The sequence below is a fragment of the Staurois parvus genome, unplaced genomic scaffold (assembly GCF_062004578.1).
Source record: "Staurois parvus isolate SC_StPar_1 unplaced genomic scaffold, SC_StPar_1.0 ptg000508l, whole genome shotgun sequence".
Lineage (NCBI taxonomy): Eukaryota > Metazoa > Chordata > Amphibia > Anura > Ranidae > Staurois > Staurois parvus.
The window spans coordinates 1,993,786-2,019,329 of NW_028318304.1; the positions used below are offsets into that span (position 1 = coordinate 1,993,786).

At 47.4% G+C, this 25,544-nt stretch overlaps 1 pseudogene; it reads right to left on the reverse strand.

Annotated features, from left to right (window-relative positions):
- Positions 1-11,478: 11,478 nt before the first annotated feature.
- Positions 11,479-25,051, reverse strand: LOC149451913 (uncharacterized; annotated as a pseudogene).
- Positions 25,052-25,544: the final 493 nt, after the last annotated feature.

The window sequence follows — 25,544 nt, forward strand, 5'->3', positions numbered from 1 at the left end:
AGAAATCTGATTTCTTTTTATGAGGAGGTGAGCAAACCTGGGAAACTGTGGACGTTGTATACGATATAGGGTCTGGGATTAAAAATACTGTTTCAGTCTTTTCAGATTGCACCAAACTTTGCAGTGGAATAACGTCCTTTTGGATGTCTCCAACTTACAATCCGACCTCAATTCACTGTTTAATTGGGCAACTATGTGGCAAATGAGGTTTAGTGTTGATAAATGTAAGGTTGTGCACATGGGGGCTAAGAATATGCATGCATCATATATACTAGGGGGGGGTACAACTGGGGGAATCAATGGTGGAGAAGGATATGGGAGTTCTGATAGATCATACGCTTAATAATGGCATGCAATGCCAAGCTGTGGTTTCTAAAGCAAGCACACTCCTCTCTTGTATTAAAAGAGGTATAGACTCCAGAGAGAGAGATATCATTTTACCCCTGTACAAATCATTGATAACACCTCATCTGGAATTTGCAGTTCGATTTTGGGCACCAATTCATAAAAAGCACATTGGGGAACTGGAGAAAGTAAGGACATTGTCAACTCACAATCTACCTCTCCACCCAGCCTCCCGCCCTCCTACAACTCCTCTACCCTCCTCTCCTCCAACCTCATAGCCGCACTATCCCCCGCTATGCCTAACCCCCCGCACACTATCACCTCCCCTACACTCTGCTCCTTCAGCCCAACAACCCCTGAGGAGGTCTCTAAGGTCTTCACTGAAGCCCGCCTCACCACCTGCCCCCTGGACCCTATCCCCTCACAGCTCCTCCAGTCACCCCCCCTCCATCATTTGCTCCCTCATCCACATCTTCAATCTCTCCCTCTCCACTGGCACTTTCCCCTCCCCCCTAAAGCACGCGCACATCACCCCCATACTCAAAAAACCCTCCCTTGACCCCACTGACCTTAACAACCTTAGACCCATCTCCCTGCTGCCATTCACTTCCAAGCTCCTTGAGCGCCTGGCCTACAATCGCCTAAGCGCCCACCTCACTGATAACAACCTCCTTTGCCCTCTACAGTCTGGCTTTCGTCCCCTGCACTCCACCGAAACCACCCTACTTAAAATCACCAGCGACCTACTAATCGCTAAAGCTAATGGCCACTATTCTGTCCTCCTGCTCCTTGACCTCTCCGCGGCCTTCAACACTGTCGACTACCCTCTCCTCCTTACTAAACTGCACTCCCTTGGCATCAGGGATGCTGCTCTCTCCTGGTTCTCCTCCTACCTTTCCCAACGCTCCTTCAGCGTCACCTATAACACTGCCACCTCCCCCTCCCTCCCCCTCTCTGTCGAAGTCCCCAAGGCTCTGTCCTCGGACCCCTGCTCTTCTCCATCTACACCTCCTCCCTTGGCAAACTAATACACTCTCACGGCTTCAATTACCACCTCTATGCCGATGACACACAAATTTACCTCTCCACCCCCCACCTCACCCCCTCACTCTCTGCCCGCATCGCCCACCTCCTGAACGACATATCAGACTGGATGTCGCTCCATTTCCTCAAACTTAACCTGTCCAAAACAGAGCTCCTGGTCTCCCCCCCCCCCCGTACCCCCCCCATCCTTTCCATCACTACTAACAACGCCACCATCACTCCCACCCCACATGCCAAAGTCCTGGGTGTCACCCTGGACTCACACCTCTCCTTCCTACCCCACGTCCAATTGCTATCAAGATCATGCAGGCTCCACCTCCGCAACATCTCCAAGATACGTACATTCCTCACCCCAGACACTACTAAACAACTCGTACACTCCCTCATCATCTCACGCCTGGACAATTGCAACTCCCTTCTCACTGGCCTACCCAAACGAACGCTATCCCCACTCCAGTCGATCCTGAACTCAGCGGCGAGACTCATCCACCTCACCAACCGCTCCACATCCGTCACCCCCCTCTGCCAATCTCTTCACTGGCTCCCGATTGCCCAGCGCATCAAATTCAAACTGCTAACCCTGACCTAGAAAGCTATTCACAATGCCGCCCCAAACTACATAACCGACCTGATACCCAAATACTACCCTACCTGTGCCCTTTGCTCCTCACAGGACCTCCTACTCTCTAGCTCCCTGGTCTCCTCCTCCCACGCCCGATTGCAGGATTTCTCCAGGACTTCCCCCATCCTCTGGAATTCCCTACCCCAATCCATCAGACTGTCACCTACCCTCATCACCTTCAGGCGCACCCTGAAGACCCACCTCTTCAAGGAAGCCTACCCCAGCCTCACCTAACAGCTGACCTCCTCCACTCCTCCCACCACTTCATTCCCCACAGCCATTTCCTCCTGTACCACTTTCCCCTCCCTCCTAGATTGTAAGCTCGAAAGAGCAGGGCCCTCGAACCCCTCGTGTATTATATTGTTTCTGTCTTGTCTCATGTTCTGTCCCCCTTGCTATTATACAGCGCTGAGCAAACCCTTTGGCGCTATATAAATACTGTATAATAATAATAATAATAAAGTGCAGAGAAGGGCAACCAAACTGATAAGAGGCATTGAGGAGCTCAGCTATGAGGAAAGATTAGAGGAACTGAATTTATTATCTCTTGAGAAGAGGAGATTAAGGGGGGATATGATCAATATGCATAAATACATCAGTGGTTTATATAGTGAACTTGGTGTAGAGTTATTCACCCTGAGGTCATCACAGAGGATAAGGGGGCACTCTTTATATCTGGAGGAAAACAGATTTAATCTCCAAATACAGAAAGGTTTCTTCACAGTAAGAGCTGTGAAAATGTGAAATAGACTCCCTCAAAAGATGGTTCTGGCCAGCTCAGCGGATTGCTTTAAAAACGTTTTGGATTATTTCCTAGATACATATAATATAACTGGATACTAACATTTATAGGTAAAGTTGATCCAGGGAAAATCCGATTGCCTTTTTCGGAGATCAGGAAATAATTTTTTCCCCTTCAGGAGCAAATTGGAACAAGCTTTGCTGGGTTTTTTTGCCTTCCTCTGGATCAAATGTGGGTATAGGATTATAACTTTTTTATTTGGCTGAACTGGATGGACTTTTATCTTTTTTCAGACAGACTAGCTATGTAACCCTGTAACTATGTAAGAACAACCTATCATTTATCTCAGCCGGAAATTGAATCCCCGTGAAGAAAATTATGCCACCATTGAGAAAGAATGTTTAGCAATAAAATGGGCTTTAGATTCTCTCAGGTACTATCTCATGGGTAGACAATTTGAACTAGTAACAGATCATACTCCATTAAAGTTGATGGTACAAAACAAAGAGACCAATAGGAGGGTGAATAGGTGGTTCTGGGCCCTTAAAGAATTTAGTTTTATCATAAAACACCACCCCGGTGTTAGAATGGGGAATGCATGTCCTGTTCCGAGTGCCCACATGCTTGGCAACCTGTGTTCCAACCCCAGGGTTGAAACAAGAGGGGAGTATGTGACAGGAGGCTATGAAGAACTAAGGGATGTGTCCAGGATGGGAGACATATTTGTCCCAGATTCACCCTGTACACGGTTTTTCTTTTTGTGCTGTGTAGTGAGCCTATTTGTCGCACTGAGGTGTTAATGAGTTCAGCTGTAGCATTTTAAGGGTTCTATAAAACTCCCACACTGCTTAGGGGAAATGCTCCATCCTGGAACCATTTTTCTGTGCAGGACAGACTGGGGAGCAACCATTTACTACTATGGTGAGATTAAGTCTGTGAACTCTGAGATACTCGGTATGGATGCCAAATGTCTAAGCAGTGGTAGGCTGTATCCAGACAAGTAGTTAGGATCTTGTGTTTTCAGTTAGACGCCCAATGGAGCAAGATTTTATTTTCTGTTTGTGTTTTTTTGCTGTTTTGGATATCTGCACTTTGGATAAAGCAAAATTTGTTTCACCATGATCCTGCTGTCACGCTGTGCCTCTTTGACTCTTTGCTCTGACTCATCCAGGGGGTCAAGCACAACCCGCTACTGAGCTAATTCCTGACAACACATACACTATATTGCCAAAAGTATTGGGACTCCTGCCTTTACACGTACATGAACTATAATGGCACCCCAGTCTTAGTCCATATGGTTCAATATTGAGTTGGCCCACCCTTTGCAGCTATAACAGCTTCAACTCTTCTGGGAAGGCTGTCCACAAGGTTTAGGAGTGTGGGAATGTTTGATCATTCTTCCAGAAGGGCATTTGTGAGGTCAGGCACTGATGTTGGATGTTTTTGGTTTTTGACATTTTTTTCTACAGCCAGTAAACCCCCCAGCATGTTATCCTATGTGTCCATGCACACATAAACTGTAATGAACATTTTTTGGCTGGAAAAAAACCCAAGAACTAGTGGGTTTCTGGAAGAGTTTTTTAGCTGGAAAAACACTCTAAGGCTGAAAAACGCTGAACACTGTGGCAAAACGCTGCAAACAGGCGTTTTTGTAAGTTTTTGACTAAAAACAAAACTTTTTTTAGGTAAACAAATTCTAAAAAATGCAAATGAGGGGAAACGCCACTAATCAAGGCAAAACGCAGCTAAACGCTAAAGCAAAAACGCTAAAAAAAGCTGAAAAATGTATGTTTTTAAAGTGAATTTATACAGCTAACGTTACCAGTGTTATCAAAACGCCCAGTGTGCATGGAGCCTTAATTGTATGAAGTTTGGGATTTCTTAGAGTTATGTATTGGGTCACACATAGTGCGGTTACAAATTATATAGTATATGAATCTTGCAAGCTGCTAGGACAAAATAACGCAAAACATATCTATCCACTCCACAGTGCCTGTGCCACTCCAAAATAATTCCTCCTACTAAATTAAAGAGTGAATACTATGAAGATTATTAAGAAAATTGCAATATTGAAATATCTCACTGTCTCAGCAGCTATGCACCAACTGCCACTCTCAGCAAAACAAAAATATATAAAAATATATAACCAAAAATCAGTTCTGCACTTATCCTTTAACTTTGGTAGTATCCCAGCAGTTGGGATCATCAAACACATGGTTCATTGCAGTTACAAACGTATCAAGATCATATAGGACTGCATTGTGCTGTTCCACAAAAACCCAAGCTAGGGCTTACTTGCGTCTTGAGTCTATAGCAATGCGATCTCAAAAATGTAAATCCAGTAGTTGCAAATCATTGATCCCCTCTTGTTGACTTTTCACTACAATTTGCAGTTCAAAATTATTTTCTTTGTAACACCAATGTTTTGCATCTCTGTAATTTTCTACCTGATAGGGCCATAGTTGCTTCTGCAGTGTACTCCGTGTTGAGGCGACATGGTGAACCTTGCCTGTTTATATCTACAAACCTGTCTGCTGTTTCAGCTACTAGACTGGACACAAGTAGCGGTATCAGTGTGGGGGTGAGACAGAGGTGCAGTCAAAGATCAAGTTGATGTTGGTAGCAAAAGGTGTCAGTTTTGAAGTTGGTATAATTGATTAGTGGTAAATAAGGACACTGTGTAGCAGATGCAACAAGAGCAAGATACTTGCAGAATAATCAGGCAAACAGGTAGTTTGGAGGCATGGCTTAAATATGACATTTGGAGGATGAGCAAGGAGTTCAAAGTTCAGTAAGACACCATGTCAGGACTTGGATTTGAACACAGGAGAACCTCTGCTGCATCTGGCAGTACACTCTTCTTGCTGAGCCACCTGAGATGCTGGACAGCTCTCTTCCTGATCCCTTACTTCCCATCTTGTTTCTGTTGAACCTTGAACTCTTTTCTCCTCCCATGAACTTCCTTTTTTAAGCCATGCCTTTGCACTTCCTATTTGCCAGATTATTGTGCTCTTCTCCAGCCAATATCTTACTCCTGGTGCTCCTGCTGCCATCCGTATTTTCATTACCACTCATTACCAATCTTTGGCTTGTTTATTGACAATGCTTCTGCTTGATCCCTACCTGCTACATCTGCTACCATACCCCAGGTTGCTCACCTCCTGGTGGGATGAGCCTGAGGACTGTAACCTTGTACTGGCCCACAGCGAAACCCATCTCCACCATAAAGAGCTCTGCTGAAGGCTGACTAGTGTTTAGGTGAGTCTGCAGCACCTGCCACGGTGATCTGCTTGTGTGTTTATCCTGCTAGTTTTTGTGTAAGCCTTTCCACTGCTAAAGCTACTGGCCTCCGAGCCTGATCCCTGACCATGACACACTGGTTATCAATAAAGACTAGCCAAGAGATCAGGAAAGGAGCTTACAAGAGCTTCAGGTGGCTCAGTAGAAAGAGCCAATGCCAGACACACAAGAAACCCTGGGTCTGGATCCTGAATTGTTGGCCCATCACGGCTCTGATCAATATAGTCTCACTAAAGCTGCCTGCCTTTTAAAAGATTCCTAATTCCTTCCACATATCCAACTTAAAATCAATTATTCTTAACATATATTTTCCTGAATCTTCCCCTCCTTATACTGTTTCTGATCGAGAATTAGAACTAAAGAAAATGTTGGATTCCAGAAAAATTAGAAACAAACTCCAGTATTGCCTGAAGGAGTCAAGGCCCTGAAGAACAGACCTGGGTCAGGGAATGTGGTCTTCTAGCCTCCTGTTGGTAAGTCAGTTCTATTCATGCTGTTCTGATAAACATGGACCTAATAGACTGGAAGAGGGAGTATAAGAAGGTGAGTACAGTAGCAATCCCCCCATAGCTGCACATCACTGAAAGACCATGGTTTTAAAATAACCCCACTTGCAGCATGTGAAAAGCTTAGACTGGCTGGTTTTATACATTAAACTCTGACAATTGCCAGACATTCTTCAACACTGTGGCATAGTACTCCTGCAGCTTTATACCTGACAACAAACTCTATTTGCCCTGACATTTAGCATTTGTAACTTGTACTCCTGCCCTGACCTCTAGCCTGTTAGACTGTGCTCCTGCTTGACAGTTCTGTACTGCATTTGGTCATATAAGTCAGCTGTCACTTCTCAGGTGATCTCAAATGTAGTGCTTTGGTGTTGTGCACAAACTCAACAAGCTCAACAGCTTGGTGGAAAACCTGAAATGCCAGAGGAGCATATCGATGGGAACCCTCAGCCTTCTTTTTAGCAACACAGAGGGGGCACTGAATCCCTGGAATGTTTCTTCGCACATTCTATAGTATACAGCAATCCCACATTTTTGGAAAATGAATGCTAATTTATTCAAAATGCTCTTTTGCTTAAAGCTAAAAAAGCAACATTGTTATAATAAATTACACAGCGTTTCATAAGAATTTTGGCAGCAATTTTATTATTCCAGCCTTGTGAGCTCTGACAACCATTTATGTATGAAGGGTTTACAAGTGTAATCTTGTTTATCATAAATATTTATCCACTCTTTTTTCCAGTAGTAAGTAGGAGATATAGCTATTCTATGCGGTTAAGTAGGTGTGTTCCTCTATAGAAGAGACTTACACACACCTATTTAGCACAAACTTGGAAGTAAAATAACATGAGTGCAGGAACTGCATCATTCATAAAATATTGTATAAAATTATTTTATTCACATAGTTGATGGGGTCAGAATGGCAGTGGAAATCATTGTAACACATACTAACCAATCACATTTCAGAAACACAAATACTGAAAAATATATTCACTATGTACCAATACAAACGAATTGGTAATCAGCATATTAATTTATTAAAAAGAAATGCAAAATGGCCATATGAAGGAATAATGGTAAGTAAAGAGGTTATATTTTCTATTAGATGTAGAAACCCCCTGTGTAGAATAGGCTGATAGGTAACTTTAGTTTGGCTCCCCTGTAACCAGAGGGAGGTTAATTATTTTGAGTTGCTCAGTGTTTCACATCCTGCTGCTCTGGTACTTCCCCTGTCCTCTAGAAGATTATAGGAACATAGAAGGTACAGAGTGGCCAGCCTGAACATTTATGGGACTCCAGACAATCTCCCAGTAGGTGGCGAGAGAGCCCATAAATAGTCAGAGGCCTGAGCAGCAGAGTGCAGTGTTCTGGGTCTGAGTCCAGTTCTGCCCCTGGGGAATAAGACTGGTAAGAACCATTGGGAAGACACTGAAGTCCTAGCTAGGCTTAGCTGGGGGGCCTATTCACAAGATCGAGTCCAGGGGATCAAGTTGGGTCTGGGAAGCTCACTGGAGAGAGCCAGAAGGAGGTTGGTGGGGAAGAGTCCAGCTGTCCTATGATGTGATTGGTGTGAGTCTCCATCTCTCTCATTAGGAAGAGTCTGGTGGGAGTCTGAAGGAGGCAACCAATGATCCAGTGGCTCAGGCCACAGGAGTAGTGACTGTGTGTAGCTTTTAACTTTGGAAGGGGAGCAGGTCACCATCAGCATAGAGATCCTGTGGGGCATTCATTCTTGTACAGTGCAGCAAGAAGTTGAGGAGCCCTCAAGTTGTACAGTTCTACAGTTTAGTGGGATATCTTTTGCTCCCTAACCAAGTTCATTGTTCTCAGTAAAAACACAAAAAGAAACCTATGGACTCTTCTTTAGAGCCAGTGGAAAAATGCGGGAAATGCTGTGTCCCTGGCTGTGTGTGTTTGGAGGAAACAGGATGTATAGAAAATGTAACAGCAGTTCTTTAAATATTTTACAAGGAACTTACCTTGATGAAATCCCCTTTTTTTCCTCTGCCACCCCCCCCCTCCTCCCTTTTTCTTCTTGCTGTTTCCTTTATTCTCTCTCTATTCATTTTGTTCTGTTTTTTTCTTTTTTTGTTTGAAATACAAAGGGTGTTCAAATTTTAAATGATTATAAATATGAAGGTCCAACAAACATACAGTTTAAGAATAAACTTTGGTTTTCATAGAATTATGGTTAATGTACTGTTTTTTTGTGAAACTAAAAGGGAAAATTGTATAAAAAATTACCTTTGCAAATGTCTCAACACATAATGTTTGTACATGTGTGTAATAGTTTCCTTGTTGCCTTTCACTGGGCGAAGTAACAATCCGTATCTTACAATCCTAAGAGAAGAATAGGTTAAGAACATTTGACCATGACAATTATTAGGTCAAGAACATTAAACGAGGCAGTGAAATACTATGAAGGAGACTACTGTGTACATTTTGTGGAGAATCTATTAGACCCCGATGTCTCCCCTGCCCTCCAAGGCTAACCAAGCACAGACCATGCTTGACTAGCTGCTTCCCTGGCTGTTAACAGCTCTGATATTGGAAATTACATCATTATCGCTTCCAGGCTTATTCATAATGGAGGACATGGGGAAATAGATGTTCCTCCATCTCCTCTGTAGGAAGTTGCCCTGGGTGCTTACCACGGTTCCAGGGTCCCTTGGAGTAACAGGAGAGCCCAAGAACCACAGCAGCTGGAGGGGGGCTTTCACAGCCCTGCAAAGGTGATTGGCAGCTGTAAAGCCACCATGAATACTTTTACAGAACAGACAATCACCAGCTGTAGATCTTAGTATAGCCACTTGCTGACATGATTTTATTTTAGTATAATCTCTTTTTATTGAAAATCTTCAAAACATCATACAGCGGTTATATAACCTCAATGTGTAAACGCTCCAAAGCATGACATAAAAAACCAGAGTCCAAAGGGCACTATTTCAGGAGTGCACTGAGTTACATACCTCAGTGGGGTCTCATTAGAATAACCAAGAGGCTCCCCACAAGTACAATAGAATGATAGACCAACGTTGTGGCATTACAATAGAGGCATATAGACCTACAAATAACAGAAGAAAAAACTGAATAAAATAACAAAATGTAGACAAGACGTGAACAACAAGCATTCACAATAATCAGAAGGGCAAGTGCACATCAACATAAACCTCAATACCAAGCTCAAGAAAATCCTAAAGGCATTAACCTAGGCACATTAGTATTTTAACTGAAGTACGTTTCCTAAAGCCATAGCAGGGCATATGCAAAATCTAAAGAATCCTACCTGTTTCTAAGGTCCTACTCATCTGGCAGTTCATGGGAATAATAAATCTTTCCAGACCAAACATCATGAAACTTCTCCAGGTTTCTCTGTGCTGTATGGACCCAGAGTTCAGCCTCCATAATCTGATCCACCTCCCTCCTTCAGGCAACAAGGGTTGGGCAGGACACCCATTTCCAAAAGTGTGGAATCAGACACTTAGTAGCATTGAGTAAATGTGGTGTCACACTGTTTTATATGTTTTAAAGGAAGAGGTAATTTTGTGGAAAAGACAATGGAAGGGTGTAAGCCTAATTGGTCATAGTATGGTCTTCTGAATAAGAGGGAATATAGACTTCCAAAATTTCTGAATCTTGGGGTATGACCACAAGATATGCAGAAAAGTACCCCTTTCATCGCAGTCCCACCAACATCTCACATCTGTAGCAGGGAAAATTTGTGTGAGGTGTGCAGGAGTTTTTCATCACCTAGCCCAAAATTTCTAACATGACTCCTGCACTCTAGAGCATATAGAGGAGGTCTGAGTAAATCTTATAATTTGTTTAAGTTATTCTTTAATAAAATTGGGGGTGGGGGGGGTGAGTAACAGAGGAACTCATGAGCAGGCTATAAATTCGGGACTCTTGGACTTTGGGAGTGAGGAACAAAGTGATTCAAATGCAGTAAGAGTAGAACTAGCTCTCAATTTAGGGAGAATATTTGCAAGAAAGTCTGAGAGCTGCCGGTGTCTCCTATAGTCCAATGGGAACGAGCCATAATTACTTCTTTATAGATCCAGGGGAAGTAGAGAGCCAGTGGGAGCCAACTTAGAACAAGTAGTATCTGCATCTGCCCCCCATGCACGAAAAAAGTGCATGTCTTCTGGTGCATACCAGGGGAAACCACCCAAGGGAGTTAAGGGTGAAATGTCTGAGATTATGACCCCACCAGCCCACAACCCATCCCAGACCTTCAATGTCGCAGTTGTAAGTGGCGAGGTCCAGTCAGAGAGCCCCCGGCAGGAATCAGGTATCCAAGAGGCGCCTGTCAAATTTCTGTCTGCCCTTGTTTTTTCTAAAGGTACCCAAAGTTTATCTGTAGCATTATCGCACCAGTTCAGTATACAAATCTAAGCCATAGCTTTATAATATATGGAAACATCAGGTAGGCACTGTCCCCCTTCACCCTACTTAACAGCATGTGCTAAACATTTAGCCACTGTGCTGCCCTGGGTCTTTCCTCGAATTCAAGCGGACAGCTGTGTGTGCCAGCAGAGCTTCATGTGGTAAGTAATTAGAAAGAGTAATTGTATTAAAATAGCGGGACATAGGACCAAGCAAAACCCGTTCACATTTTTTAAAAAATTGATTGGTAAAGCCATCAGTCCCTGGACTTTTACCTGACAGAAGGCCAGCAATAATTTGCCTAACTCCTCTGAAATTGGGCATTCTAGTTCTTCTATCACCTGAGTGGAAAGGCAGGGAAATGCCGCCTCTGTTAGGTAATCTTGAATGCGAGCCTTGCGTTTCGACTCCGACAACAAAGGAGTAGTGTTAGGAAGAGCATAGAATGATGCATAGAAAGAGCAAAACTCCCGAGCAATGGCAGAAGAGTCTGAATGGATTTATCTTGCACCACCAGTTTATAGACATGGTTAGAGGACCGCTGTTTCATCAAAGCTTTGGCTAATAAACGGCCACACTTGTTCCTATATTCATAGAGTCAGTGGGTGTAGAATCTGGCATTATCCCATGCTTTCCTATCAAGACACTCAGCTCCACAGACCTCAGCCTTGCCAATTCAGCCATAGGGGCAGGGGCAGATAGGCATTTATGAGATTGTTTAAGTGTACTGATCTTAAGTAAGAGATCCGATAGCTCTCTAGACCAATCATGTTTAAGTGTAGAGACTATAATCAACTCTACTCAAATAACAGCCTTATGGCCTTCCCATATTGCCTGGGCTGACACCTCCTTGGATGCGCTGAGTTTGAAATAGGACTCAAGAAAGCGGGTGAAAGCCTCTAAAACAGGTTGGCTGTCGAGTAAGTTCTCATTCAGTCTCCAAGACTTTTCCCTTTAGGTCACATCAGGAAGATCAAGGGTCAAAGTCACAGGAGAATGATCAGAAATAGTAATAGAGCCCACTTTGGCTGAGCGGACCAGTTGGAAAAAATAGCCAATCTAAAACCGCGCTGCCACTTGCGTAACAATGCCACTCTCAGCTGCACCCTGCGCAAAGATTTTCCAGCTCACTGGACCCCAATCTAGGTGCCAACAGCCTGAGAGTGATTGTTACTGGGTCAGGTTAATTACGCAATTAACCCTTCACACTGCCACCACTACCTTTTTACAGAGAAGAAGGAAACTCACAAATCTTAGCAGTAACACTATGATATTTGAATAAGCGTCTGTATACACACTGTAACCGTAGATAGATGTATCCAGAGGTTTTAAAACACACAGTAGCACTCTTCAGAGACAGGGATTCTTAGTTTGCATTAAAAAGCTTTAGAAACAGTTCAACACTTTTCAGAAAATAGGATTTATTACTAAAAAGGTCAAAATGGTGCAATAAAAATATTTACAGAAAAGATGTAACAACTATATATATATAAATAGAGAGAGCAATAACACAACAGAGAGATAAAGAAAGAAGTTTAAGAAGGTAGAATACTTGCAGAAGTCCTGGTTTAAGCAGCATTCAAGTGTCCGAACAAAAGGGTACCTTTTCTCCCAAAGATGGTTCCTGATGTTAAAAGGGAGAATCTCTTCATCTCTCTCTCTGCAGGCATGACAGATTTTCTAGTGTCCCAGCAGGGGGTGTCTACTGAAGCCAAGGGCCAATCGCCTCATTTGGGGATGGGGGGTTAGGAGGAGACCCAGGCTGTGACCCAAATCCCTCACGAGTTTTTACCATGGTCAATAACCTTCCATAGGTGCATGCAGCAGCCTAGCCACTGGCAGGTTATTATACAGAATGATATTCTGAACGTCCAGACACCAAATATGACATATCCGGCTGTGACGGATAACAATATATCGCTTTTTACTCTCTGGTAGATGTTATCTACGGGTGTAAGGTATCAGGTGACTCGTATTAAACTGACCTATCTGAATATATGCTTTGTTTTACTGTACCCTTGTTCCTGCCGGGATTTATGAAATTGTATGAAAAAGTGGTTTCAAGTGGGATGTCTGTTTTACTGCCACTCTGGAATGCTTTCATGTCCAGTGACTGACTGGTTTATAGCTTTACGACCAGGACAAGGCAGGAGCCTGACAGACATACTGGAACCAGCTAATTGGGTTTATAACCATGATGCATATCCAGCTGTGCCCTGTGCACTCCTGAACTCAGCACACACACAGACCACATTCCATTCAAAGAAAAGGAGAGGGAGAGAATGATTTGGAGTGAGAATGACATTTGCAGAGTATGATCCAAATTATGGTTGTCATTGTCCATATCTGTGCGCACAATTATCACACCTCCCCTCTCAGGTGGTTGCATGGGAGGTGTCACGGTCACCCAATCGCCACCCTTAACATGCGACAATCGCACGACCATGACCAACAATTATACGTCACGCCCGCGGCGTCAGACCCCAGACCTTCTCACCAAACTCGTGACCAAAGGACCGGCCGATCTAAAACCGTGATGTGACGTGCGCAACAATGCCACACTCAGCTGCGCCCTGCACAGCGATTGTCCAGCTAATAGAACACAATCGACGCACCGGCAGCCTGAATGCGCTTGTTACTGGGTCGGGTTAATTACGCAACTAACCCTTCACTGCCACCACCCCTTCTTGTACAGAGAAAGGGGAAACTCTCTTTATCAAATATACACTGTAATGGTTGAAAAGTCACCTGTCCAATACGGTCACTGCAGGCCGATTGGGCAGAGGATTAAACAAACACAGTAGCGTCTCTTCAAAAGGCAGGAATTTGTGAATTGCAAGTAAGCGCTTAGAAACAGTTTAACACTTTCAGAAAGAAAGATTTATTACTAAAAGAGTCAAACAGGTGCAATAAAATATTTACAAAGAAAATGTAACTAAGATATATATATATATATATATATATATGCATAGAAAACAGCTCAGCACAGAGATAACAGGGAGAAGTTAAAAGGTTAAGTTACTTGCCATGTTAAGCCTTAAGGTAAGCAGATCCAAGTTGCAGAGCGGAAAGGGTCTTTGATCTCCTGCTGTTACGATGTTAAAATTAGGAGATCTCTTTTGCTTAAATCTTTAGGCTTGCCAGCCTGTCTTTTAAAGTCCCCCTGCAGGGGGTGGGAGGGGTGGCTCTGAATACTGGCCAACACGCTGTTTTGGGAGGGGTCAGTCGGCGAACTCTGAATTAGAACCAACATCTGTCATAATCCATGACATGAAACATAGAGGAAAACCTGACTTGAGGAATGTTCATTTCATTCTGTCACCTTTAACTGTTAGGTTTTATGAGGTTATAATCTCTTTCAATTCCTGGGAGAAGCTGCCTTATCTGTTTTATGATGTGTGAGCCTACACAGGTTCTGGGGTCAGTGCTTCCCAATTCTCTGAGGAACACTGGCCTTATCATGACTTAGGTGAGGAAGGCTACACTTTCGCAGACTACTCGGCACTGAACTAAGGATGCCTTAACCTGCTGTTGACCCATACCAGCCCGCCATGTGTCACTGTGCCTCTCAGGAAGGGAGGGGGAAAGAGAATAAAGGATTGAGGAATACTTCTAATAAAAAAGGGGAACTCCGCGTCCAACTCTGATGAGCAAGTTTGCTACACCTCCCCCTCAGGTAGTTGCCAGGGAGGGGATTACAAGTCCCCTCCTGACGCAACCGACCTCTGTCCAGAGGTTCCTCTTGGGTCATCCTGGTACCGCTGCACTGCGGGAGAACCGAATTCCATCTGAAAAGGAAGCCGTTCTCCCCAGCAACACTGCTGGGCCGACCAAGTGAGTGGTCACGGGTGGGTACCAGTCGGCTGTGGCTAGAGATGAGCGAATCGAACATGACGAAGTGGAATTCGTTTCGAAGATTAGGAAATATTCGATTCGCGCCGAATCCGAAAATTAGCAAACTTCGGATGCACGAATCAAATTTTCCCAAAAATGGCGGCGACATGTGTGGCGACGGAGCGGGGATCTCTGGGAAGGCGCGCAGACAAGGCGCGCTGACCCATAATGCATTCATTCATGACATGTGATCGCATTAGCCAATTGGCAGCCAGCCAGCCAGCACTGTGTAATGGTGGAGCTATAAATCGCGGCCATCTTAGAATTCTCCATTAGCCTCCGGTCATTCAAGAGAGACAGACCTCTGTGTATTAGGGACAGAGTTAGGGCCACAGAGACTTTAGGGCCTCAGAATCGTTACTTAGGGACACAGAATCATTACTTAGGGACACAGAATCGTTACTCAGGGACACAGAATTGTTACTCAGGGACACAGAATCGTTACTCAGGGACACAGAATTGTTACTGAGGGACACAGAATCGTTACTCAGGGACACAGAATTGTTATTCAGGGACACAGAATCGTTACTCAGGGACACAGAATTGTTACTCAGGGACACAGAATTGTTACTGAGGGACACAATATCGTTACTCAGGGACACAGAATTGTTACTCAGGGACACAGAATTGTTACTCAGGGACGCAGAATTGTTACTCAGGGACAGACACAGAATAGTTACTCAGGGACAGACACAGAATTGTTACTCAGGGACACAGAATTGTTACTGAGGGACACAGAATCGTTACTCAGGGACACAGAATTGTTACTCAGGGACACAGAATTGTTACTCAGGGACACAGAATTGTTACTGAGGGACACAGAATCGTTACTCAGGGACACAGAATCGTTACTGAGGGACACAGAATCGTTACTCAGGGACACAGAATTGTTACTCAGGGACACAGAATTGTTACTCAGGGACACAGAATCGTTACTCAGGGACACAGAATCGTTACTGAGGGACACAGAATCGTTACTGAGGGACACAGAATCGTTACTCAGGGACACAGAATCGTTACTCAGGGACACAGAATCGTTACTCAGGGACACAGAATCGTTACTGAAGGACACAGAATCGTTACTGAGGGACACAGAATTGTTACTCAGGGACACAGAATTGTTACTCAGGGACACAGAATCGTTACTCAGGGACACAGAATCGTTACTGAGGGACACAGAATTGTTACTCAGGGACACAGAATTGTTACTCAGGGACACAGAATTGTTACTCAGGGACAGACACAGAATTGTTACTCAGGGACACAGAATCGTTACTCAGGGACACAGAATCGTTACTGAGGGACACAGAATCGTTACTCAGGGACACAGAATTGTTACTCAGGGAGACAGAATCGTTACTCAGGGACACAGAATTGTTACTGAGGGACACAGAATCGTTACTCAGGGACACAGAATCGTTACTCAGGGACACAGAATCGTTACTCAGGGACACAGAATCGTTACTCAGGGACACAGAATCGTTACTCAGGGACACAGATTCGTTACTGAGGGACACAGAATCGTTACTGAGGGACACAGAATCGTTACTCAGGGACACAGAATCGTTACTCAGGGACACAGAATCGTTAACCAGGGACACAGAATCGTTACTCAGGGACACAGAATCGTTACTCAGGGACACAGAATCGTTACTCAGGGACACAGAATCGTTACTCAGGGACACAGAATCGTTACTGAGGGACACAGAATCGTTACTCAGGGACACAGAATCGTTACTCAGGGACAGAGAATTGTTACTCAGGGACACAGAATCGTTACTCAGGGACACAGAATCATTACTCAGGGACACAGAATCGTTACTCAGGGACACAGAATCGTTACTGAGGGACACAGAATCGTTACTCAGGGACACAGAATTGTTACTCAGGGACACAGAATCGTTACTCAGGGACACAGAATCGTTACTGAGGGACACAGAATCGTTACTCAGGGACACAGAATTGTTACTCAGGGACACAGAATTGTTACTCAGGGACAGACACAGAATTATTACTCAGGGACAGACACAGAATTGTTACTCAGGGACATAGAATCGTTACTCAGGGACACAGAATCGTTACTCAGGGACACAGAATTGTTACTGAGGGACACAGAATCGTTACTCAGGGACACAGAATTGTTACTCAGGGACACAGAATTGTTACTCAGGGACACAGAATTGTTACTGAGGGACACAGAATCGTTACTCAGGGACACAGAATCGTTACTCAGGGACACAGAATCGTTACTCAGGGACACAGAATTGTTACTCAGGGACACAGAATCGTTACTCAGGGACACAGAATCGTTACTCAGGGACACAGAATTGTTACTGAGGAACACAGAATTGTTACTCAGGGACACAGAATTGTTACTGAGGGACACAGAATCGTTACTGAGGGACACAGAATCGTTACTCAGGGACACAGAATCGTTACTCAGGGACACAGAATCGTTACTCAGGGACACAGAATCGTTACTGAGGGACACAGAATCGTTACTCAGGGACACAGAATTGTTACTCAGGGACACAGAATCATTACTGAGGGACACAGAATTGTTACTGAGGGACACAGAATCGTTACTCACGGACACAGAATTGTTACTCAGGGACACAGAATTGTTACTCAGGGACACAGAATCGTTACTGAGGGACACAGAATTGTTACTCAGGGACACAGAATTGTTACTCAGGGACACAGAATTGTTACTCAGGGACACAGAATCGTTACTCAGGGACACAGAATTGTTACTCAGGGACACAGAATCGTTGAATTAAAGAGTATGTCAGACAACACGCAGAGGAGTGGCAGAGGAGGCAATGTTTCAGGAGCAAGCAGACGTGGCAGCAGAGGAAGGGGTCGAGGCAGCACTAGTCGCAGCCAGAGGCCAGTGCTCCCAGTGTCATCCAGCGGTCGTGTCTCCACCGACAACCCTGCCGTCATCGATTGGTTGGCTCGGTAGTCTTCCTCTTCCCAGGTCACCTCTGACACCTACAGCCAACGGTCGGTGGGTACGTCAGACACAACCGTTAGTTGGCATGGCCTGGGACCAAGCCCACTGAAATCACGTGTCCTCTACCTGCCCCTGTCCTTTGGTGTTCCCTCACCAAGCGAAGTATCGCATGCTGTGGGCTCAGCCCCACTGTACAGTGAGGAAGAGCTAACAGAGGGCGGTCAGGAACGGGGGGAGACATCCGCCTCTTCAGCAGCCAGGCGAAGAAGTACTGGCGAGGAGAGTGGCTCGGTAGCCGGTCTAGAGACAGGTCTGTCTCCTGACCCACACGCAGCCGAGGGTGCTAGTAGTGAGGCGGAGACCCTAATTGATGATGATGAGGCTGATCGCACTTGGCAGCCTCGTCGTCATCAGGCTATTGCTTCCGCATCATCAGGAGAAGAGGGTGGCAGCTTGGCGGCGAGCAAAACAGTCGGTGGGTTGCCCAGGAGGCAGCAGGGTCGCAGCAGTGTCAGTGGAGGCAAACGGCCACGGAGTAGAACACCAGCTCCACTGCAGCCTACCACCACGGCCAGTAGTGGTGCCGGTGTGCACGGAGGAAGTAGCAGTCAGCCAGTGAGGAGTAGCGGGGGCAAAGTTTCCTACTCGGCGGTGTGGCAATTTTTCGTCAAGCCGCCCGAGGAAGTAAACGTAGCCGTATGTCGACTATGTGGCCAGAAAGTCAAGCGTGGCCAGGGGGCCCATGTTGGGACTACAGCGTTGCGTCAGCATATGCAGCGTCACCATTCGGTGGCCTGGGAAAACCGTGATAAAGATACGGCGGTTCTGCCTGCCCCAGCCTTTGCTCCATCACCCGCTCCGTTACTTGCTCCGTCACCCGACGTCAATCGCCCTCTATCAGCCAGTCAAGGCTCCAACACCTCTGCTGAGGGGAGTTGTCGCTCGTTGGCATCTTCCGCTCGTTCAGATGCTCCTTCTCCTGCTACTCCTCTTCACGGATTCCGTCAGCAGTCTTTCTTGGAGTCCGTTTCCAAGAGACAACAGTTTGCGAGCACGCACCCGACGGTGCAGAAGCTGAACGTCCTCCTGTCCAAGTTGCTGGTGCTGCAGTCCCTCCCTTTCCAAGTGGTGGACTCGGCACCTTTCCGAGAAATGATGGCTTGTGCCGAGCCGCGGTGGAGAGTGCCAAGCCGGCATTTCTTCGCCAAAAAGGCAGTGCCAGCCCTGCATTCACATGTAGAAGAGATGGTGGGCCAGTCTTTGAGCATGTTGGTCTCTGCCAAAGTGCACGGCAGCGCCGACGTGTGAAGCTGTAACTACGGTCAGGGACAGTACATGTCATTTACGGCCCACTGGGTGAACGTGGTGCCGGCACAGCCGCACCAGCAACTTGGACAGGTCACGCCGCTTTTGCCTCTACGTTTGCACGTCCTTGGTCCAGCAAAGATGTCCGCCTCTACCACCTCTTCTTCCGCCGTGTCCTCAGCCGCCACCCCCGTGCCAAGTCCCATTACCCGACCGGCATATCACATGTGCAGGGCGCAACGGTGTCACGCTGTGCTGCACCTGGTATGCCTTGGCGAACGTAGTCACACAGGGGAGGAACTTCTGAGTGTAATGAACAGAGAAATCGACAGATGGCTGTCTCCGCGCAAACTGAAAATCGGAACCATGTTGACCGACAACGGAAAGAGCATGGTGTCTGCTCTGCGTCAAGGAAGGTTGTGCCATGCGCCATGCATGGCTCACGTGTTCAATCTGGTTGTCAAGCGGTTCCTAAAATCCACCATCCCACTGCAAGACATCCTTAAAATGTCACGTAAACTTTGCATGCATTTCAGCCATTCCTACACCACAAAGCACACCCTCCTTGAGCTGCAGCGGCAGAACGGAATTCCACAGCATCGCCTGATATGTGACGTTGCAACAAGGTGGAATTCAACCCTACATAAGTTAGACCGCCTTTACGAACAGCGAAAGGCCATCACCGATTTCCTGATGTTACAAGCGGATAAAGGTACTCCCTGTGTAACTTAGATGTCAGCCATTGGCAGCTCATGCGTGACTCCTGCCGCTTGCTCAGGCCCTTTGAGGAGGCCACGCTATTCGTGAGTCGGCAGGACTATGGGATGAACGACGTCATTCCTCTGTTGCACGTCCTGGAACAAATGCTGTTAACAATGGCTGGTCAGGGTGCGGTAGACGTGGCGCACAGATCTCAACGCCACATGACCCCTGTGGGGGCAGGACAGGAAGAAGAGGAGGAGGTAGAGGAGGACATTGGTGCTCAGGAATTATTGAGTGAAATGGGTGGTTTTTCCACTCAGCGGACAGGAGTGGAGGAGCAGGAGCATCTGGTAGAGGAGGAGGAGGAGACAGAGGACCCAGACGCACCGTGGCAGTATGCTGTGGAGATGGAGGCAGGGAGTCCCTCGCATTCCTTGGCACAAATGGCCCATAGCATGCTCGGTTGCTTGCGTAGCGACAGCCGAATAATAACCATCAGACAGAGGGATGACTTTTGGCTGTCCACCTTGTTGGACCCTCGCTACCGTTCCAAAATGGTGGCCTTTTTCACACCTGCTGAGAGGGAGGCCAAAATAACGTACTATAAAAACCACCTATGTAGTCAGTTGGTCTCTGCCTTTCTGCGCCAACGTCCATCCTCAGACACTGTGGGCCCTGTGCGCTCGCGTTCCGCTGCCATGGCAGCAGGGGAGGGGTGGGGTGGTAGGAGCAGTGGCAGCTCCACCAGCAGCGGCTGCCTCAGTCTGCAGTCGATGATGAGTAGCTTTCTTCACCAGCGCAGTGAGGAAACTACTAACCAGCCGCAGCAGCAGCAGCATCAGGTGGACCTGGAGCAGGACCTCAAACAACAGGCTCGGGCCTACTTGGACAGCACCCTGCCAACCGAGGTAGACAATCCCCTTGACTACTGGGCAACGAAACTTGACCTTTGGCCCCAACTAGCTGAATTTGCCCTTGAAAGGCTGTAATGCCCGGCCAGTAGCGTGGCATCGGAGCGCGTGTTTAGTGCGGCAGGAGGTATTGTAACTCCGCGGAGGACACGACTGTCCACCCAAAGTGTGGAGAGACTCACGTTTGTGAAAATGAATCAGGCGTGGATTAGTCTGGATTTCAAACCACCAGTTCCTGACACAACTGACTAAATCCGCCATGAATCATGCCCCAAACATGTTATTATTTTTAACATAGGCCTCTGTATGGCCTTCAATTTAAGCTGCTTACACTTCGCCACTCTGCCATGGGCCCCTGTAACGCCTCCTCTTGCTGCTGCCAGGTCCAGAGTGTGTCATGGGTCCCTGTACGGCCTCCCATTGCTGCTGTCTCCATCGCCACACTCTGCCATGTGCCACTTTCAGGTCTCCTCACACTGCTGGTGGGTTCCATTTTGTCATAGGGTGCTGGCAGATTACGGGCCTCCCATTGCTGCTGCCAGGCCCGTAATCTGCCATGGGCCCCCGTACCGACTCCTCATGCTGCTGCCAGGCTCGTAATCTGTCATGGGCCCCTGTACCGCCTCCTCATGCTGCTGCCAGGTCCAGAGTGTGTCATGGGTCCCTGTACGGCCTCCCATTGCTGCTGTCTCCATCGCCACACTCTGCCATGTGCCACTTTCAGGTCTCCTCACACTGCTGGTGGGTTCCATTTTTTCATAGGGTGCTGTATGGCCTCCCATTGCTGCTGCCTCCACCGCCACACTGTGGCTCCACACTCTGGTTTTGGCCCCGTGACTGCCCAAATGAGTGAAGTGTGCGGTGATTCTAAGATCGACGGCACTCATCTGCATGTCATACTGACTGACAGTATTATTTCTCTTCCCCAGCAGACTCCAAGGGCATTTAAATTAAAGGTACAGTGTTCTGCACTAATATAAAGGCTCTCTGAAGCCTAGAAACACCCTTTTTATAAGTTAAATTCGCAGCGAATATATTCGACTCGAATCGAATTTATTCTGCGAATTCGCCGAATCAGCCGAATCAAATTTTTGAATAATTCGCTCATCTCTAGCTGTGGCTATCCGAATACCGTGGCAACTGCCGGGGTGCCCACCTGTTCACAAAACACTTCAGCTCAGGGGTGTCATTTGCTAAAATATTAATATGTAGCTTCTTGTCGAGGTAGAGAAGGAGATTTCCCTCTCCTATCTTCTTCCTCAGGCTTAGGATCACATCTGGCCTGAAGGTAGTAGCGCCTGTGTGCACCGGAACCGGAGAGGCAAATTCTGGACCTCGCCTCCCAGTGGTGTCCACAGGTACCTTCATCCAGGATGGACAGTCCTCGTTACCTGCTAGCATCCAGGACACCAGTTCCTCCAGTTTCCTGTCTGCTAGGTCAGTCACAGGTCCAGCTGAGCCATGATCGTCGCATCCAGGCGGCTTACCGTAGCCAACTGCACCCACGACTGACGTAACCTGCTTTTTGGCCTAGGGAGCAGACCAGGCCACAACTGCCTCAGTCTCCCCATGCCCAGACCTCTGGGGGTCCCTTCCTACCGGTGTGTTCCCAAACTGAACCACTGACATGCCCCTCTGACAGTTACGCTTCTCCATGGTCAGACTAGGCACGAGCGGTTGGTTCCTGACTAGTGACAGGGGCCCAGGTTGCTCTTCCCAGACAGGGCCGAACACCGCAAGGCTCCTAAAGTGGGCAACTGCACACGGTTCCACTCTGCATTGCGGGCCATTCCTGACCGCTGGAGAGGCGGTCGGCGCGTTCTCAACCCCAACTAGCTTTCCCGTGGATTCAGGCAAGCCACATGGGGTAGGGAAGGCTGGCTCATCCTGAGCTTGCTGGGTTAGAGATGGTGGCCCATGCTCCTTGCTGAGGTCCATGATGGCAAAACAGCAGGCACCTTCTGGATGCTCCATTACCTCATGGCCCCTGGGCATGGGGCAAGCCACAACCACAGGGCTGGCGCTCAGATTTCCAAGATCCTCAAAAAGCCGGGTCATCGGATCCTGCTTGAAGACCGCGACAACCGGGGATGCCCAGACTCTAGCTGACCCCTGGATTCCTGACTGTGCCATTCCCTTGGTCTCTGTGGCCCAGTCAGCCTGCACCTTCTGGATCCAGACACCATCTATCAAAGGCATTTCCAGCAGCTTCGGAACCAGAGTGGCAAGGAAAGGTGATTGGATATGGGCCCTGCAGCCCTCTCTCTGTAATCCAAGCATCAACCCCCCTTGCACTCGTAATTCAGGCATGCTGCCCCTGCCTATGACATCTGTCTGTCTGCCTGTTGACACACCAGGACACATGAGATCACATAACAGGCTCCCAGGCTCCCAGCCCCCAGTGACTAGGCCAGTAGTCCTGTCAGGCCTGTGTTGACTCTTCCCAGTAGGGGAGTTCACACCTAGCCCTGGACTGAAATCTCCATATAAATGGCTGTCCAGAGCTGCCTTACTCGTGGAACTACAAGTCCCAGCTAGCTCACCTCTGAAGCTCCTTTGAGAATTGATTTTCAGGGCTGCCTGAAGCGTGGAACTACAAGTCCCAGCGAGCTGTTGTGTACCCTTCTTAGCAGGGCAACTCACAGCTAGCGGACTTCTGAAGTTCCTTTGGGAATCGCTTTTCAGTGCTGCCTGAGGCGTGGAACTACAAGTCCCAGCCGGCGGCCTAGTCCTATGCAAGGCCAACGGCTGGGCACTTATCAAGGCACAATCTTTTGGGCCCGGGCAAGGAACAGGCCTTTCCAGACCCTCCCCTTGCTCATCCCCCAGAGACTATACCTCTGCCCCCGTCACAGCACTGTGGGTGACCCCCAACAGTGAAAATACATCATTTGTCTCATCATGAATATCACAATCATTGTTAGCACTACCAACCATACCATCAACAATACTGACATTATCAACGACATTACTGACTTCACTATCAATGTTACTGACATTATTGATGACATTCCTGACTTTACTATCAATGTTACTGACATTACTAATATCACCCCTAATGTCATCACAACGATTATCAACAGTCACGTTCATAATATCAATGACACATGAGTTAGATACCTCCCCAGGCAAGGGGATTTCTTCTTGTTCTCCAGCTAATGGAGAATCCTGTAGCCCCACCCCAGCCCCCTCCCTCTGTCCATCCACCGGTGGCCCAGACATTACCCCAATATCTGTCCACAGTACCTTGGCTTGTCCAGAGAGTTCCAGGGGTCCCTTCCGGGTCTTCTCGGCAGGGGCATAATACGAAACAGGAGTGCCTAGGTCAGCACCCAACAAAACAGGTGTGGGCAGTTCATCTGAGACCCCCACCTCTCTCATCCCCCTCCCCGCACCCCAATCTAGGAATACCTTTGCACAGGGTATGCGTGAACGGGTCCCCCCAACTCCTGTGAGGGTAAGGAACTTTCCTGGGATGAGATTCCTTGGCTCAATCAGCTCTAGCCGGATCAAGGTGACTTCTGCCCCGGTGTCCTGGAAACCAGTTGCAGACCGGTTGCCCATGGTAATGGGCTGCAAGTTAGCGGGGGTTACCCGCATCTTCCTGGGAACGAACAGCACAGAAGAAGAGTTGCTGGCCGGCTGGGCAGATGATGTCGTCTGCTTCTGCTCAGGACACTGCGTCCTGAGATGTCTGGCTTTCCCACAGGTGAAACATCTGTGGGTGTCAGGCAGGAATGGCTTGGCCCCGGGAGCTGCAGGTGTGGGCGGAGGGGAAGCTTGACTCGCCGAAGTAGGAGAGGTTGCTAGGGACGATTTCCCCCCTTTTCAGCTGTTTGGAGGAGCCTTGCGAGGGTCAGGCACCCGCGTGTGAACGAAGGTATCTGCCAGATCTGCTGCAGCTTTAGTAGATGCTGGCTCCTTCTCCTAGACGAACTGTCTGACGTCTGGTGGGCAAATGTGCAAGAGTTGATCTCGTATCATGAGATCTTCCAAAGATAGATAGGAATCAGCTTTCAGTCCCTTAGTCCACTGTCGGAATGTGGTGCGTAGGCGACTTGCCACATCCGTGTAAGAGTCCCTAGGTCCCTTCTGCATGAACCTGAACCGCTTGCGGTACACTTCCTGGGTCATCTGGTACTTCCGGATGATGGCATCTTTTAAAACTTCAAAATCATCATCTTGCCTCTCTGGCAATTCAACAAACGCGTCCAGGGCCTTGCCTTGTAGCCCTGGTGTCAGGTACCGAGCCCATTGTGTTTGGGGCACATGGTACTGACGGCACGTTTTTTCAAACGACAATAAGTAGGTGTCAATGTCACTCTCCTTTTCCATCACTGGAAACTTGGCTGCGCCCACGGAAAGAGTGGCGTCCCTGTGATCTAGGGCCCCGAGGTTCTGACCCGGTCGCTGCTGAAGCCTTGCCATCTCCAGCTCGTGCCGACGATCAGCCTCCCTCTGCACCGCTTCTGTCAGCTTGGCGTTCCTCCCTCTCAGCCTGGCATTCCGCAGTTTCTTTGTCAGCCTGGCATTCAAGGAACCGCAGGTATGCCTCCAGATCTGTCTCCATGAGGCGTTTCAGGGCTGATTACAGGCACTCCGGTGCTGGCGCGTTCAGGCGGTGGTGTGACGATAACATTTGGTGATCTTCCAGTGTCAGTCTCTGTATGCCCATCCTGTGAGGCCGCCTCTGAGCCACTGGAAATGTGGGTAGCGGGAACTTCTTCATGTTCAATTTCCCCCGAGTTCTGATCTGCTCGGATATCATACTCCACTAGATCACTAATTAAATCTTCACGATTTTTGCGACCGACGTCCAATCCTCGTG